Source organism: Papaver somniferum, chromosome 2 (genome assembly GCF_003573695.1).
Source record: "Papaver somniferum cultivar HN1 chromosome 2, ASM357369v1, whole genome shotgun sequence".
In the NCBI taxonomy this organism is placed as follows: domain Eukaryota; kingdom Viridiplantae; phylum Streptophyta; class Magnoliopsida; order Ranunculales; family Papaveraceae; genus Papaver; species Papaver somniferum.
The window spans coordinates 20248572-20267992 of NC_039359.1; the positions used below are offsets into that span (position 1 = coordinate 20248572).

The window sequence follows — 19421 nt, forward strand, 5'->3', positions numbered from 1 at the left end:
CTAAGTCTATCACCCTAACTTGATCAACAACAAAAGCCATAGCAGTCTCAAAAACAGATAGAAGATAAAATGTAGCTAGTAAAACGCAACAACTCAAGAGGTGTAATGAAAAAACTTGAGCAACTAAGGAATATATAAAGTTATAACCTAGAAGATGCAATTAAACCAGTTCTTGGAATTGAAAGAAGATAGGCATGCAATAATGATTTAGACATCACGCTCAATTGGAACCATTAAGAGCAGGCAACTGAAAATACCAATATGCTTATTATCAATGCACAGAAGATCAAAGAGTAATAGATATTAGCCAAAAATACTGCCAAGTGTAGCAAAACTTCTGAGACAACCTCCCATTATCAGAGAGAAATTGTAGATTGATAAAAATAGAATTTATCGCCTTAATATTAAATTATCTGCTTAATGAGGAATTAAAAAGAAAACGCAACTTTTAATGCAATGTTGCAGCAATTTAATTCCAACAAGAAACCCCCAGTAAATTAATGCCTAAGAGCCTATCAAACAAACTCACAAAAATCATCATGAAGAAAAGACTTAACAACACTAAAGCAGACTTAACAGCGCCAAAGAAGATCAATTCTGAAATTACACTAGATATAGAGAACGAATATTTAATTAAATAAAATAGAATCAAATCCCTACACAGTGTAGGATCTCAATCTCCCCAAAATCCTTCGAATGACTAAACTTCACAAATTTCATATAGAGAAACTTCAGAATCTTTTAAGAGATAATATAAAATCATAATGAAGAATCAGTGAACCATACCCAATATCGTATCTAAACCAGTCTTCTCAACTATCACTTTTGATTTATCGAATCTCATGATGAAAACGCTGAATCTTTATGACTACACCTCCATTAGCTCATGATCTAAAATGAAAAAAGCAAAGAGAAAAACTACAAACAAATCAAAACAGTCAGAAGATAAGAGGGAAAGGATTAAAAAAAATCAAATAGCTTATAAGCACATGATTTATTAAACACAAAGGATACTGAAAATTTCAATTGGTCTGTATTGAAAATTAGGGCATAACTTAAGAATAACATCTAGAAAGATAAGAACAAAATCAGCAATTAAAAGACAGAAATATAGATTAAAATTAAGAGGTGAACATGAATTTATCAATGAATTATAGAGAATATTTCTGAATTGATCATGAAAACGAAGAAGAATTCAATTTTGACTAAGTCAACGTCGCATGAAAATCGCCTAAAATCACCTTGACCTTTCTCAGTATTCATTTCTCTGTTTTATTCAATTCAAAGAAACAGTGTTATCCTTTACCTAAATTCCTCCAAATTTGCTTACACTTTCCAGCCAAAAAGTTTCACTCCCAAGCTTCAAATAGATGTAACACAGTGCCCGCTATTGGCCAACAAACTCGCAAAGATTTGATAAAGAAGTTCCACAGTTTGAACGAGTGGGGACAATGTAGCAACAGATGGTCAGACGTTTCCAATACATCGTTGCATAAAGGGCAAACAATACTGTTCAGGTTAACCCCTCGGTGTCGAAGCATTTCTCTCGTAGGGATAGAGTTGTGAAAAACAACCCAAAGAAGAAAACTTACCTTCTGTGGAATGTAATTTTTCCAAAGAAATTTCGAAAAGGAGCATTCTGACATATTCCCAGCCAAAGTATTATAGAAAAACTTGTTATTGTAATTGTGAGTGAATTCTACCTCATCTTCTCCTTCCACTAGGGTAGGAACAACACCAATGTCCCGACGTAGCAGGTCCCATTCCAACTGCTCATTGGCATTTAGTTGGTGTCGAAAACTTCCATGCCATTGACCGTCTCTAATCATTTGTGCAACCGAATCATGTTTTCGAGAGCAAGCTTTGAATATTACCGGGAAAACATCTTTTAGACAGCCAACTGTTGACCATCGATCTATCCAAAATCTTACCCCTTTCCATTTCTAGCATTGAAAGAAATCATACTGTGAATTCCCGGCACCAACTTCATCAAATTACGCCATGAAATTCTTTATTGAATTACATTTTCATCAATCGGCATGACCATATCTTTATTTGCCTGAGTTTTTTGTTGAACAATGGTTCGCCATAAAGCCTTTTTCTGTTTTGTATAACGCCAAATCCATTTAACCAGTAGGGTCTTGTTAACAATTCTAAAATTATTCACACCCAATCCACCTTGCTTTTTTGTCAAATTCATCTTATCCCAATTAACCCAAGCCATTTTGTTACGCCCTTCGACAGCTCCCCAAAGGAAATTTTGCATCAATTTTATCATTTTCTTCTCCACGCAAAATGGTAGGTGGAAAAGAGATAAGAAATAGACTGGTAGGCTAGCTAGACAACTCTTGATAAGCACCATCCAACCTGCTTTATTCAATAATTTTTTCTTGCCAGATGCTAGCTTTCGTGCCATCTTTTCTAGAACCGTATCCTATGTAGAAGTGCTTCTCGAAGTTGCGCCTATTGACATGCCAAGATATTTAAATGGCATATTCTATATTTTATAGCCAAGTTCCTTATATAACTCACCAATACAAAGATGATCCCACCATTTTTGCATGGGAACTTATTAATGAACCTCGCTGCCAATCCGACCTCTCTGGAAAGACCTTATAGGTACATAAATGGATCTCGCTCCATGAGTTTATGTTTAAATGTGTGTTTAAAACCATATGGATACATTTACATTATTTTAAGATTGTTTGATTTAAAGGTATAACATTTTGGTAAGTGGATGCTCAATATGTTTATTGCTGCGCTAATTATTTTTTTGTCTGTATGACTGTCACTTACTTTGTTCAATGAAATCAAATGCACGTAGAATTGGATTGCAGAGATGGATAGACATGCGAAATCGATAGATTCAAACCACCTCCTGGAAATCAGAATGGAAGGATATTACGGGGAATCGGTTCCTCACAGGAAGCACTATAACCCTGGTTACCAAGTTGGTACAAATTTTATCCCCAACAATCAAATACCTGAAGTAGATTTCACCATAATTCACCTCTACCCAGATCAATGGTGTGAGAAAGCTAATGTCGTTTGAAAAGCTTCTCTGGTTTTGATTTCATTCACCTTTGATTTTGAAATTACAGACTCAATCTCTCTCTCTCAGGTGTTTTTAAACACTTCAAAACACGCTACCTGCTCAACAGGTGACTAACGTACATTTTAACTGTCACCTGGCAGTTACCACACGCACACACTACACATGACTTTATAATTTTGCACACTCACTTTTCACACAAGTTTAAGACTATTTCCCGACACCCCTCGCAAGAACATGGTCTATGTAGAGGCAGAGACACTGAGCTTGTACCTTAATGTGGAAACCTACTGCTACATAAACCCTTTGTGAAAATATCTGCTATTTGATCCTATGTTGAGAGAAAACGAACATTAGAGCTTTTGCAACAACTAACTCCCTGACATAGTGAAATGCAATCTTTATATGCTTCATTCCGTGATGAAATATTGGATTTTTTGTTTAGTATGTGGCTCCAATATTATCACACCACATAACAGGTACCCTTAGGGAAGGAAACTGTAGCTCATGAAGTAAGGACTGCACCCAAACTAGTTCTGAAGTAGCATCTGCTAGAGCACGGTACTCTGCTTCTGTGCTAGATCTGGAAACTGTCTTCTGCTTTCTGGAGCACCATGAAATAAGATTAGGACCCAGAAAAAATGCCATGCCATCAGTAGATCTTCTATCAGTAATATCACCAGCCGAATCAGCATCTGAGTAAGCTTGAAGTTGAAGAGATATAGAATTCTTAAACTGCAAACCATGAGAGATAGTGCCCTTTAAATACCTTTGTATCCTCTTCACAGCTAACCAGTCTGCATCAGTTGGGTTCTGCATATGTTGACATGCTCTATTAACAACATAAGAGATATCAGGTCTTGTAATTGTTGCATATTGAAGTGCATCAACTGTGCTTCTATAGAGAACTGGATCTTCAAATGGAGAATAATTTATCAAAAAGGTTGTTGTAGAAATAGGAGTGGCACAACTAGCAACATTATCCATATTATCCTTGACTAGCAGATTAGAGACATGTTGTTCTTGTGAGAGTAAGATACCTGATAGTTCTGTGTAGCATGAATGTATAAAAAAATGCAAGAGACCCAACTCTTTAATGGAAATTCTCTGCCTAAAGCAGCAATCAAAGAATCTATGTTAGCAGAAGAACTTCATGTCACCAAAATGTCATCCACATAGATTAAAATGTAAAGCACAGAAGTATATGTCACTCTAAAGAAAAGTGAAGTGTCAGTCTTAGCAGAATAAAAAGCATTCTTGACCAGAAACTGACTCAATCTCTCAAACCAAGCCCTTGGGGCTTGTTTCAAACCATATAGAGATTTTTGAAGCTTGCACACATGATTGGGAAGCATTTTATCTGCGTAGCCTGGTGGTTGAATCATAAAGACATCTTCAGATGAGTTACCATGTACAAAAGCATTCTTAACATCTAGTTGTCTTATCTGCCAGTTCTTGTAAAGAGATATAGAAAGAATGATCCTTATAGTAGTATGCTTGACCACAAGGCTAAATGTATCTTTTAATCAATCCCTTCTACTTGATTATAGCCTTTGGCCACCAGTCTTGCCTTATACCTTTCAATAGAACCATCTGCTCTTTTTTTTTACTTTTAAAAATCCAGTTGCAGCCAATCACATTTTAGCCTGCAATTGCATGCACCAGTTTCCAAGTACCATTCTGCAACACAACAGTGATTTCTTCATCCATAGCAGCTCTCCAATTAGGATCCTTACAAGCTTCAGTATAACAAGTGGGAACTGTAATATCTTCACACACAGACTGAACTTCTGAAGCATAAATTCTTGGTTTGGGTCTTGTGATGCCCATTTTACCTCTAGTGTTCATAGGATGAGCATTTGTAACAACATAAATAGGAGGTGAAGCAATATTAGATGAAGATGAAGTGGCAGATGATGAGATATCCGCTTCATTAGGAATAGGTTGCAATGTAGTAGCAGGTAATGACTCAGTAGCAGGTGCAGTTGGTGAAGTAACATTCATAGTTGGCAGAGAAGCAAGAATAGGATAAGAGACCAATATGGAAGCATAAGGAAAAACTGTTTCATCAAACTTTACATCCCTTGAGATAATAATTTTGATCTTGGAAACAACTTGTGATGATTAAACTTCCTGAGACATGGATAACAAGCACTGCCAAATGTGTGTAAAAACAGATAGTCTGGTTTGATTTGAAACAAGAATTCCAGAGATGACAAGTTTTGGAGTTTTGGTGTTGGAAGTCTGTTAATCAAAAAGTTTGATATCTCAAAAGCATATGACCAGAAAGTTAAAGTCAAAGAAGCATGATTAAGTAATTAAGGCCAATCCTGTTTCAACTATGTGTCTATGTTTCCTCTCAGCTGTTCCATCTTGAGCATGAGCATGAGGACAAGACACTCTATGGACAATGCCACACTTATCCAAATAAGAGGAAACAGTTCTGTATTCACCTCCCCAATCAGACTGAACAAACTTAATTCTTCTATTAAGTTGATTTTCCACAAATGCTCTAAATTTCACAAATGTTTCAAGTACTTCAGATTTATAAGCTAATGGATACAACCATGTAAATCTACTAAATGAGTCATAAAGGAGACATAATACTTGCAACCATTAATAGAACACAATGGTGAGACCCATACATCTGAGTAAATCAAATCTAAAGGACCATACACATTATTTGTAGAACTAAGTGGATAAGGTAGAGCATGATTTTTTGTTGATTGACAGGATGAACAAATAGTAGAGGATAAATGATAATCAATAACCTCATATACTGAAGACAGAACATGCTTGAGAGTCTGATATGCTGGATGTCCAAGTTTGTTGTGCCAACTTTGTGATGAAGATAGCCTAGAAAACAATGCTTGCTTGAGCTGAGCAGAAGTAAAGTCCATGTGATAGAGACCATCTTTAACAGTATCATGAAGGAGAACCTTGTGTGTAACCATATCCTTTATAAGAAATTTATCAAAGTAGAATTCAAAATAGCAGTTATTTTCTTTGGTGAATTGAAGAACAAATATCAAGTTCTTGGTAATAGATGGTACATGAAGCACAGTAGAAATAGTAAACTGAACAGAATTATTGGTGAATATGGAAGAACCAATATGAGTAATATTCAAACCTGACCCATTGCCAACTTTGACTTGATCAGAACCTTGATATTCTGAATGCATATTAAGATTTGAAAAATCCGAAGTGATATGATGTGTAGCTCCAGAATCAGGTACCCAGCTAGATGATGAAGAAGCACCTTCCTCATTGTAAACAGCAAAGGCCTCAGGTTTGGGGCACCAATAATCCTCAAAATCATCACCATATGAATCATAAGAAGTATGATATGCTTGCAACATTGGATGATCATTAGACATAAATCTATATTCGCAGTCAGGAGCTAAGTGTCCTGGTTTCTTGCAAAATTGGCATGCAACATAATAGTCGTATTTTGGTGTAGGAGGATAAAAGTTGTTTGAGCCACAATAGTGACCAAATCTTGCACCATGAAAATTTATACCTCCTCTGAATCCTCCTCTGAAACCTCCTCTAAAGTTTCTACTACCACCATTTCTATTTCCTATAAAGACAGAATAGCTATTCCTTCTAAAATTGCCACGATTGGAAGTATTATGCCAAGAAGGGTAACCAGAATTGTTTGGATATGATGTACCTGAATGATGTGTATAATCATTGTGTGGATAAGCAGGTGCACCAACATGTTGTGAAGATGGGAATTGTTGTGTTGTGGTTGTGACACATTTGCAGAAGCAGTAGTAAGATTCACCTTGGAGTCAACAACAACTCTAGCTTCTTCAAATAACAACAATCCAAGAAGTTCTGATGAAGTAATGAGATTCTCATTCTTCAACTGTTGAGTACAGATCGATGTTTTCAAAGCATTAAACTCAGACGGTAAGCCTTGTAGAATATGAATTACCAAGTCTTCATTAGATATTGCTCTACCAAGTTGAGATAATTGATGTAAAATGGAACGTGCCATATTGAAATAAACTAACATCGAGTTTGAGATCTTCTTCAAACTAATAAAATCAGTCTTAAGTTGTAATAGGCGAGATTTAGTAGATGAATTATAATTTTGTTCCAATCGATTCCAAATATCATGAGAAAAAGTGCAATCAATGACTTGAGAATGAATTTCTTCAGTACAAGCAGAAAATAACCAAGATAAAAGAGCTGAGTCTTGATTTACCCAATAAACATAAGCTGGATTAGAAACAAATTCATTATCAGGATCAAAATCGACGAAAACTGAAGCAGTGACGATAGCAACACCAGCATGAGATTTTTTTCTTACATATTTCACAGGACAGTGAAAGAATCCATCAATGAATCAAAGGAGATCATAGCTTTGTAGTAGCGGAGCTATCTGAGATTTCCAGAAAGGATAATTGTTTGCAGATAATTTCGATGGAGGTTTGAATGTTAATATTATATGTTTGTTTGAATTATCCATGGAAGATTGAAGATGATATTCAAATTTTAAAGTTAAAATTGAAAGGAATATGAAGTTAGGATTTTATCTGATACCATGTGAGAAAGATAATATCGTTTGACAAGCTTCTCTGGTTTTGATTTCATTCACCTTTGATTTTGAAATTACAGTCTCTCTCTCTCTCTCTCTGGTGTTTTAAACACTTCAAACCACGCTACCTGCTCAATAGGTGACTAACATACATTTTAACTGTCACCTGGCAGTTACCACACGCACACACTACACATGATTTTATAAGTGGGAAAATTAGGCGCAGACCCACAAAAATAATATTCTTATTGCTAGGCCCAATATTATTTTTTGTTTCCATGACACCCACAATTATATGAAATTTTGAGAAGTGTCTGCATAACAGGTTATGCATCAGGGGTAAGGGGTATAATTGACAACACAACTTGGATATAAAATATCCAAAAAACCGCGCCTTGGAATTTTACAAATTTTATATCGTCGGAAATCTTTTTAAGAGAGCTACACAACGAGTATAAACAACAATATCAAATTTAAGTATTTGCGAAAAAATCGAAGGCGATTGTTCTTTTAAGAAAAATTTTCAAAAATTTGATACCTAACCATTATGCAGCCACCAAAAACGATCCATAACACATTATGCAGACACAACAAAAGATGCGTAAAACGTTATGCAACCATATTTTGGTTCATGTATCTATTAATTTATGCATACATTTCCTTGGATGCATAAAAGATTATGCATCAATTCTTTTAATTCAGTGCTTACAAAAATATGGTTGCATAATGCTTTATGCATCCATTTTCTCGACTGCATAACATGTTATGCAGACATTATTGTAGGTGCATGACAAGTTATGCAACCTTTTTTTTTGTTGGTTTCAATACTGACAAAAAAGTAGTTGCATAGCGTGTTATGCAATTTCTTGACTGAATAACAAGTTATGCAGCTATAGTTGTGGATGCATGACAAGTTATGCAATCTTTTCTTTTTATTGGTTTCAATATTAACAAAAATGTTGCAACCATTTTCGCAACTGCTTAACGAGTGTAAAGAGTTCAATCATATGTTCGTCGTCAATACAATAAGTCCAAATGAAAAAAAAAATGAAATCTATTTGTCGTTGTTCTTGACCGAAATCGCAATCACACCGAAGGCTGCCCATACTTCTTTTTCCTATTTTTTCTGTATATGTAGTTGTTAAACTTACTACGTACGTACTAACCAAATACTGTCCAAACACATGCATACACAGAGATGGAATTAGGAGATTCAAGACTCGCAACTGGGCCACATGAAACGGCTAACGTAGAGCGAGATGGAAAGATGAGTGTGGATTTAGAGAATGGTCAAGTAAATACAAATGGGTGCATTGGAGTGAATGCAGCCTTAGAAAACGTGAACATGACTTAAAAAATGAACGCGTAAACAAAGGAGGAGAAACTACCGTAAATGCCGAAAATGGATTGGTGGATGGGTTGATAAACGTCTGTGAAATTAGTAGGCAAAGTATCCTTTGGACTTCCAACAAATAAGATTGCTGCAGTACCAGAAAATTCTTATCCAGCAAATAAGGATACACCCACAACCAAAAAACCAATAATATGTAGCCAACACACCGGAAAAGTAATTGTAGAAATTCAACCTCAACCGAACCTCTGAACTATAACATCCTTGGTCATCTTCTATATCCAATAAATGCAAAGACTGTGAAGCACAATATGTGTCCATACCACAAGGTATATAAACCCAAAATGCATTCTGCACAAGGAATAATTAGCTTCTTTTCTGATGGGTAAGACTATGATGCTTATAACCATCCCAATTTAAATTAACAGCCTAATAAACACAACACAATTAAAATTAACATCCTAAAAAACATATAAAATTCAGAAAACTCCTAAAAAAAATTCACCTGAAATCAGTTTACCATCTCCCTCAATTCGTCATTTTCTTCTTCGTTGCATAAACATCAGCTTCTTCATAAGCATACTCTGAATGCAAATCTTCATGAGGAACTTTCTCAATAGAAAAAACATTTTCACATAATTCCCAAAACAATACATTAGCTTGAGGTGACCTAATTCGATAACCTAACAAAATAAAACCAGTATCAGAAAAGGAGATCCGAACGGAGAAACAAGATTCCCAACATATTCTTAAATATAAAGAGCATCAGCAGCAATTACAAAATCATAAGAAGAATTTAAGGTTTTGATTTGACTAAGATTATTCCAATAAAGTTGAGAAACCATATCTAATTAAAAGGAAATCAGAAAAAAAAAAATCCTAAAACTGCAAAGAAACGATGAAACCTAATAACCAACACATGAAGTTCTTATGCTAAGTATCCCAATGTTAGCTACTCTGTGCCGAGAATCGGCGGTTTCTTAAAAAATCAAAAGAATAGAGAAGAAAGAAGAATGAGGAAAAACGAAAAACCATTTCCTTTTAAGTTTGAGTCTGTGAGAAATTTTTCTATGGAAAATGGGTGCGCGTGTGAAGTTTCACGCCCGTGAGTTTGAGGGTGGAAAAAAAGATGGCAAATGGGTTTGACAGTAGTTTTCACTTTATAAATTTGCACGATCACTTTTCACACAAGTTTAGAACGATTTTTTGGGGACCATGGTTCTATTTTTAGTAAGACATTTAGAAGTAAATCTATGTCACCCCTTATCTAGATATTTATATTAATACCTAAACTACCCTCCTAATTAATTTTGGATAATGATTAGTGAAATCATTAGTGAAATGATTAAGCTAAAGAAGTAGAATTATTGAGAGAGTAAAATTAGAGAAGATGAAGAAGAAAAACATGGAAAATAAATTTTTTTTCCAATTCACTAAGCTTAAGTATTCAAGTGATGATAGCTCATCTGATTCTTCATCTCCATCCTCTCCTAGAGTATTTGTTAATCTTCAATGATCTAGATATGAGTTATTTCTTAGATGGTGAATGTATTCTTCCACAAACTCAATCTCAAGATGAAAATGATGGATTTTCCCAACCACAACCGGAGGAAGAGTATTTGGGTACCCAAGTATGATTCAAACTTAGATAATGGTGGTTGAATTGGTCCAAATATTCATAAAATTGTAAATTTTTATAAAAAGTTCCTGCTAGGTTCAGGTAGTTCGGTTACCAAGTGTGAAGAACAGGTAACCGAACACGGAGTTCAGTTAATAAATGTCAAGAACATATAACCGAACACAGAGTTCGGTTTCTTTCTTCAAACACGCAGGTAGCCGAACTTTAGTAATAAGATTTACAGAGGTATGTTCTGTTAGTTCGCAAACTTCAACGCAACCAAGTTCCCAACTGAACTGCAGGTTAAAAGTAACCTAGTGTTAGAAGTTCGGTTGGTTCGCAAACTTCAACATATTTTGCGAATCAACTGAACTGGGCTTATATATGCATATATGCAATTAGGCAAACGTTCGGTTACTAAGAAATTTATTTCTTGGCGAATTAGGTAGAGTTCGGTTACGAAGTTTCAAAGGTAGAGTTCGGTTACAAAGAAAACTTAACATTTTTGCGAACGAACCGAACTTTTGGACTTCTCATTATTTTTGTAAACTAATGTTCGGTGATATCCTTATTTTGCGAAGGAACCGAACTTATGGACTTGTTTTTTTCTAATACAAGGAGTTCAGTTAAAAGTATTTTTTGCGAATCAACCGAACCCTGAGTTCGGTTAAGAAAAAATTAATTCGTGATAACCAAACTTTTTACGATGAAACCGAACGTTTTGCGACGTAACCGAACTAAAAATTCGGCTGAGACTTGTTTTTTGCGACGTAACCGAACTTTTCTCTGGAAAAAAAAAACCCTCCATTAAACCTCTCTGCAACTTCCATTTTCAACTCATTTTGATGATTACTTCTCATTTATTCAACCAAAGCGAATGACAAGTAATGGGTTTGTGAGAATATCTTTGTTAATGTTCTAAATTAAGATATATATATATAGAGGTGGTGGTGGTTGTTGGTGGTGGTGGTAATTGGTTGTTGTTGGTGGTGATAATCGGAGGTGGTGGTGGTGGTAATCGGCGGTGGTGGGCGGTGGTGGTGGGAGGTGGTGGTGGTGGGAGGTGGTGGTGGTGGTAATCGGTGGTTGGTGGTGGTGATAATCGGAGGTGGTGGTGGTGGTAATCGGCGGTGGTGGACGGTGGTGGTGGGAGGAGATGGTGGTTATATATATATATATATACATAGGTGGTTATTAGGTTGGTTTTAAATTAAATTAGGTTAAGGGTATGTTAGTCATTTCAACACTTTAGGACACCCCTTATAACTATATGGAAGGTGGCTTAATAAAACCATGATCCCCTCAAAAAAAAAATCTTGGTCCCTAAAAAATCATTCCAAGTTTAAGACTATTTCCTGACAAATGGTTAACTGGCTCAAGTGACCAAGCCCAAATAGATTTCGTCGACAAATGGGTGCACAAGCCCATATTCAGGACTCCAACTCAGCTGCAATTGGGAAACCATCATTGTTGATCGAATTCGGAAAATCAAGTAGGACATCAGGATATAATGATGGCCAAAGGAATGCCTACTTTGCGAGACTATACAACACCATATATTAGGGGTGTGCAACGGACGGACGTTTGCGAATTAGAGGTCACTCACGTCCAATCCGTCAATACTGCGGATTTGAAAAATCCAACCGTGTCCGGCCCAATCACCCGCGGATTTTAAATCCACGAATCAACGGATGATACGGGCCGGATGCGGATTAACCACGGATTTAGATAGAAAAAGAAAAAGAAAAAAAGTAAAACCCAAAATAATACATGGGAGAACTAGTTTCGAGTCCTCCTTCAATTGGATATGAACCAAAACCTTTTACCTTGATTGTACTAATAGAAAAAAGGATTTTCTCATCAACACCCCAAACATACGAGATCTTTTAAGTTTTGCTCACAGATGCTTCATATCCTGTTAAGCACTTGGGTAGTTGGGTTCAAAACGAAAATCTAGTTGTGTGCCTTCTGAAGTTTAATTGTGTTGGAATTGGATCCATTTGTTTAGGTACGTCCACTTCCTTCTCCTAATAGCGAAATCAAGAAACAATCTCAAGTGCCAGAGAATGCTGTAATCCTAATTTCAAACGATCAAGATCTGGTAATTAAATCTTTTATTGTTGGCATGTTTCATTTTGAACTGTAAACTTTTTGAGTTTACTAAGTCTGTTATAGTTTCTTACAATGGATATTTGTTCTTCTGGGTGTATGTTTTTACCGCCCCTAGAGTTTACTAAATATCCTAAATATTTCTATCAAATTCCCTTATTACCCTACGGTGCGGGAAATCCGCGAATTGTAAAGTCCAACCGCAACCAAAACCGTGTAAACGTGCGTATTTAAGAATCTCATCCGTGTCCGGCTCATAACTCTTGCGTATTGGGTTTCACCCGCAATTTTGCGGACGGATACGGGTGAAATCCGCGGTTCCGGTTTTTTTGCACACCCCTACCATATATGCATGTGCTAGGAGTGGTGGCCCCTGCGGCAGTGGTGCTTTTTGGCAACTGATGGCCCAAGGAGTGGATAGCTTCAAAGATGGATATTGTTGGAAATATATTTATTAAAACAAAGTTTTATTTCCATTTATTATTTTCTATTAATGTTATTTTTCATGATCTTAATGATACTCATAAAAGAAATTTATTCTTGTCATAAGTTCATTTACCGTTTCATCTTACAAGAGTAATGGTTTACATTAAACCATATTAATGTTTTAATTTAAAACATTATTAAGACCCCTTGACTGTAAAACAGATTTTTGGTTGGAAAAACGAAAGAGAGATTCATTTTTAATGTTTTTGGAGTTCTAAAGAAAAAATAAGAAATTTTGAGAGAAAGAAAACTATTGTGTGTTCATCACATGTTTTCTAAAAGTTTGATTCTGATCAAGAATAGAAGTGTACAAGTATCACATACTCTCAAAGTGCAAGAGTGATTGTGAAAGAGATTCTACTCGGCTGTTTTATCCTGGGGACGATGCGACATGGAAGAACTACTTGCACAATCTTGGGCAGCACCGCGAAACGTCTTAAAGAGAGCGACATGTTCGTGACTCAGCCATAACATTTTTTTTCTGTTTGGTTTATGATTGTTTTGCAGGCTATTTTCAGCAATTGTTCCAATAATTTTAAGACGTTTTCTTCTGCCAGGGAGATTAAATGAGAAACTATTGCTGAAACACGATAAGTATCATTGTTTGTTTTGTGTTATCAAATTATTAAGGTATAATTATTGATTAACAAATTATCTTGATGCTTGGATTTTTAGTTTCTTCATAACTAAATTTAATTTTGATGTCTATTCTTAATGGACCATAGGTGTAACATGTTATAGCGTTTTCTGTGTATCTCTTAAATGTGAACGAATTTGGACTTGAAATTTATAGCATATATATTAGATATCATGAGAATCTTCCGTGTATAATTTCAGAATTTTTGGAGTCCGAAAAGTATTTTTAAGATATTTTAACAAACCACATAACAATGCTGAAAATTTCTGACGAGTAGAAATTTAGTCCCGCATATTTTCGTTTTTCTGATCTTTGTGTTGTTATTTTTAATTCGGGTATAACATAAAAATTGTAGATAATGAACTTATCTTGAAAACCCATTTTTGAAATTTTCTATTTGGATTTTCGGTTTGAGAGATGTTGTGATTTTAAAATTGTTGTGTTTGTATGTCCAATATATGAGTCGTGATACTTGAGATACTTGATAGAGATTAGATATGTAAGAAATTGCATTAAGAATCATGGTTTGATCTTAGTAATTTACTCTTGTTTTGGTAATGAAAAAAAATAAAAATAAGATCATTACTGAAATCAAACAAGTGCACGGTAAATGTTTGATAATATGTTTTGTAGAAAGTTATAATCTATGACGTTATAACTATAAAACTTCATTTTTGTTTGATACTTGGAGTACTAATTTTTATTTGATTAAGTAGCTTTACAAGTGCATGCCTTACTTATTTTGGGTTATAAATACTCACATTTAGATGATTGTGACAGGTGATAATTTCACTTACATGAGCATGTTTTTGTTTCCCAATGAAAGCAAAAATTGCGAGCAAATACTGGAGATTAATCGATATATGGAGCAATGGTTTTGCTGATTTCTTTATTGGTGTAGAAAGAGTGGACAATGGTTTATGACCAATTGAGCTTTCAAAGAAATGAGGTATGTTTGATCAACTATTTGTAGTTATTGTGGTGATCAAATAATTGCATTCTGGATTGAAATAAATTGATTTTTCAATCTTAGAATGAGTTGTATGGAAACTAGATATCGAGAATTATTGTTTATGACAATATATGAGCGACTCATACAAGTTTGGAACTTATGAGATAGAATTTGACACCAAACCAAAACCGAAAGAATAAGAAACCTAGTCAAAAAAAATATGAATACCAACTCTCACCAAGAAATGAACATAATTTTAATTATGAAGTTATTTGATATGTTTGCATTCGGCATTGCAAGAATATCAAATATTGTTAACAATGCTTTTCAAGCTAAGTTAATGTGAATTGTGGATACGGTGAGAGGTGATATATATTGGTGTTTTACACCATATTTGTTTTGATAGATTATGGTTCAAAATTTGAACCGAGTTGTTTGAAAGAAAGTGGTGTTGATTTATACTCACATCTCTAGGATTCTCGGTATTGGTATGGTCTCAAAAGTTTGCTTCGGGTAGAACTATCTTGTTAAAGATGTTCATACCACCAAAATGAGAAAGAATCTAGTTTCATGCGCCTATCTTGTTTTTAACAAGATTGAGATTAAAAAAATTTGTTGAACTTGATTATTGCACTGCTACAATGGAAATACTATCAATGGAGTGTTTACATTAAATATTATATTATGCATATGATATGACTGAAACTTTGGAATGTTTGGAATATGAGAATTTATCTTGCTTTTATGAAATTTTTGAGTTAGTGATGAGTATGAGCATGTTGTGTTTTCCTCTAAAAATTTCGCAGGATTTTTTAAGTGACATGTATCAAATTTTACCCAACACACCGAAGAATGCAGACTCTCAATCTTGCTAGTTTTAAAAAGCATCAGATGAAATAAAATGTTTGAGAATTTTATAAGATATTTTTGGTATTTCACATAGTCTAACTTGGTGACCAAAAATGATATTTTCAGTAATGAATTAGATGATGTTGTCTGCACGAAAAATGTATGTTGGATAATTACTTTATTATTAATGAGAAAGAACACATAGTGCGTCAAATATGAATTTAGAGAAATTATGTGCGCTTAAAAATTATTTCTAATTTTTGTATAAATGAGGAAACTTTGTAGTCTTTGAATTGGTATTAAACACCGAAATCCGACGTCTAACGAAGTCTATAGAAAATTTTTAATGAACGTGGGTAGAAATACAATTTGCATAAGTAACTTCTCGATTTTAGATATTTTGGTTTTGATTTGAAATTTTATTTTGAGTCGAAAAATAGTGGGGGTTCTTTACCCAATGTCTGTTTGAATACTAAACTTAGATTAAAGAGCTAGCGAGAAATGGAGATCACATGATCATTAAAAATGGATTCGTAAGTAGTAAGACTAAAAAGAATTTTAGTCATATTTATTACCTTGTTTGAGATACTTAGCTCCTCATGATTTTAATCTTTGGAAAAAGTTTTAAGAACCAAATGTGTTAGTTTGACAAACATAGAAAGGGTAATTGAATTGATAATTGCTTTCATGTTGCTTGATTTATATTCTTGATTGGTGATATTGTTTCTATGATGCATGATTTGTTGTATATCATATATAGAAAAATATATTGAATAAGTTATATGTTGAATCCATGTAAACCAAGCATGAATAACTTTGTAGTTTCCATAAGAACGAAATATATATAAGTTGATTAGTCAACATTTATTTTGAAACAAGCTCTTAAACAATTGAATGAGAAATTTGATTACTTAGCTAATTCAGATAGTTTCAAAAGTTGATTAGGGAGACAAACGCATAAGACTGTTTGTATATATGCATAAGTTATTTGTTGAATTTGTACTCTAACTCATATGATGTAAATAAAACTGAGAACATGGCTTAGTTTATTATTTGACATAAAAGACTTGGATGAAGATAGTGTAAAATTTTGAATTGAAACATTTATTTTGTATCGATATCATTGCATTGAAAAAGATTTGTAAAGAAATAAAAAGATATAGTCTTTATAAACTAGTTTTCACTCATTTCATTCTAGTATTATAGTGATTATGATTGTGTGTGATTGAACTAGAAAAAGAAAATGAGTATGGTAGCATGGCATTGCTACGTGATGGACTATATGTATATTACTTCTGTAGTGGGGGTTACATGTAAGAATATTTACTAATAATCCATGTATGGGTAATTAGTAAAAAATTGAGAAGGTTATGAGGTGTCTGAAAAGAACCTTAACCCTAGAAATACACTATCTATAAATGTTTACCGCAATCCTTTAAGGATATTATTGCGATGCTGATTGAGATATCTTATCAAATGAATCCTTCAAGGGATAGAGTGATTCATTCCTCTACTAGATAGAGGAAGAACAAACATATTAATCCAATGTGATAGTACCGCGGCTGTTGCAAGAGTTGGGAACCATTAATTACAACGGTAGAGTCGACATAGAAAGGCATTTTTGATGCTATGAGAATGGATTATATATGGTCTGAAAAAAAAAGTTATCGTTAATACTTTGACGAAAGGATTAATAAGAAGGTGTAAATACATCTTATGGGCTGATGTTGTTGCCCATTGAGAAATTGAGTCATTTGTGATGGATACCCACCTAGAAATAGGTTGAAAAGGAATAATGATTCACAAATGATATGAACATAGTTGTTCGTAATGGATGCCCAACCTATAACTCAAGATTCCAAAAGTAGGTTCAAAAGGTACTCCCTACCTATGAATGGTGATCCCAAAGTATAGGTTCAAATGGGACTAAGTTACGGATAATATGTAGACACGAAATCATGCTTTTGAGAATTCATCCCACGGCATGATATCCTGAAGCAAGTTGAGGTTGAGTTTTTGTTTCTAAAACTCTTAATGATGTCTATATCTCTATTTAGAGTGGGGTACTTAGCTACATGAGTATTCTTGATAGATTCACCTGTATGGATGTGAAAGTGTGGCCACTTTCTATGAGAATTTGGGCAGTTCTCTAGATCATTCATTAAACCGGGATTCAAGCACAGGGTCGTAATGTGCTGGATTTAGACTTTACACTAGTATAGTTGTGTGTGTTAAACAATCTATTAATCTCCTAGATTTCAAAGACTTATGCTCACTATATGGTTAGATTTTGAGAGAGTCTAGCACTATGTAAAGGTTCAAAATCGAAAGATACCTTTATTTACGCACATCACTATATAGATCTTGGTCAATGTTTTAAAAATATAAGTGGGGGATTGTTGGAAATATATTTATTAAAACAAAATTTTATTTCCATTTATTATTTTCTATTAATGTTATTTTTCATGATCTTAATGATACTCATAAAAGAAATTTATTCTTGTCATAAATTCATTTACCGTTTCATCTTACAAGAGTAACGGTTCACTCTAAACCATATTAATATTTTCATTTAAAACATTATTAAGACCCCTTCACTGTAAAACAGATTTTTGGTTGGAAAACGAAAGAGAGTTTTTCATTTTTAATGTTTTTGGAGTTCTAAAGAAAAAATAAGAAATTTTGAGAGAAAGAAAACTATTTTGTGTTCATCACATGTTTTCTAAAAGTTTGATTCTGAGCAAGAATAGAAGTGTACAAGTATCACATACTCTCAAAGTGCAAGAGTGATTGTGAAAGAGATTCTACTCGGCTGTTTTATCCTGTGGACGACGCGACATGGAAGAACTGCTTGCATAATCTTGGGCAGCGCCGCGAAACGTCTTAAAGAGAGCGACCTGATCGTGACTCAGCCATAACATTTTTTTTTCTGTTTGGTTTATGATTGTTTTGCAGGCTATTTTCAGCAATTGTTCCAACAGATATGAAATAATTTTGGCCAAATGCCCATCAACAGCTGCAGTTATAAGTCAACAATCTCGTAAACTATCAACTATCTCTTACTAAGCTAAAATGCACACTGATTAAATCAGTGATGAGGGATTAGTCAAACAAGGAAAATTTTATTTTGTTTTCTTCACATTAGTATGTAGTACGTACTAGTAGTAGTTGTATTCTGATAAATAATAAACAAAAACTCTTAACGAACTGAGAGAAAAACCATGAGAAAAAACCGCCTCTCACAAACCCACTCCCTGTACATCTCCCGAGGACTGGGCTCATTGGGACCCACAAATAAATAAATAAAGCCCGTGGGAGGCGGTTTAGCCTGGGTTTTTTTCTCTCGGTCTGTAGAGAACTACTGAAATAATAATCAATATGGAGCTACCAATAGTGCGTTCGCAGTTCAATCAATCAATTTGTTTGATTTCTCTACAGTCTAATTTAGGGCAAAAGTTCTTAGCAAAATAAATAAATAAATGAAAACTTAAAGAGCCAAAGGTATAAAAAAACACAAAATTGGTTAAAAAAGACCAAAATCAATAATTCTTGGGTGAAAAGGACATTTAAATTTTGATACTGTTTAAATGAATAAAAATTTAAAAATAGCCAGGATGTAAACAGTTTCATCCTACCCATTTTCAAATACTTTTTTTTTATTTTTAATTTATATCAGGATGCATCCAGTTTCATCCTTGCTATTTTTTAAGTTTAAGTCAGGATGAATTCAGTTTCATTCTTGTTATATTTTTGGTGTCCATTTCACCATACTAATTTCACAAAATTGGTTAAAAAGACCAAAATCAACAATATCCTTGGGT

General features: G+C 34.3%; 1 pseudogene; it reads left to right on the plus strand.

Moving 5' to 3' along the window:
• The first annotated feature begins 2487 nt into the window (after window positions 1-2487).
• Window positions 2488-12130, plus strand: LOC113350719 (annotated as a pseudogene).
• The last annotated feature ends 7291 nt before the right edge of the window (window positions 12131-19421 follow it).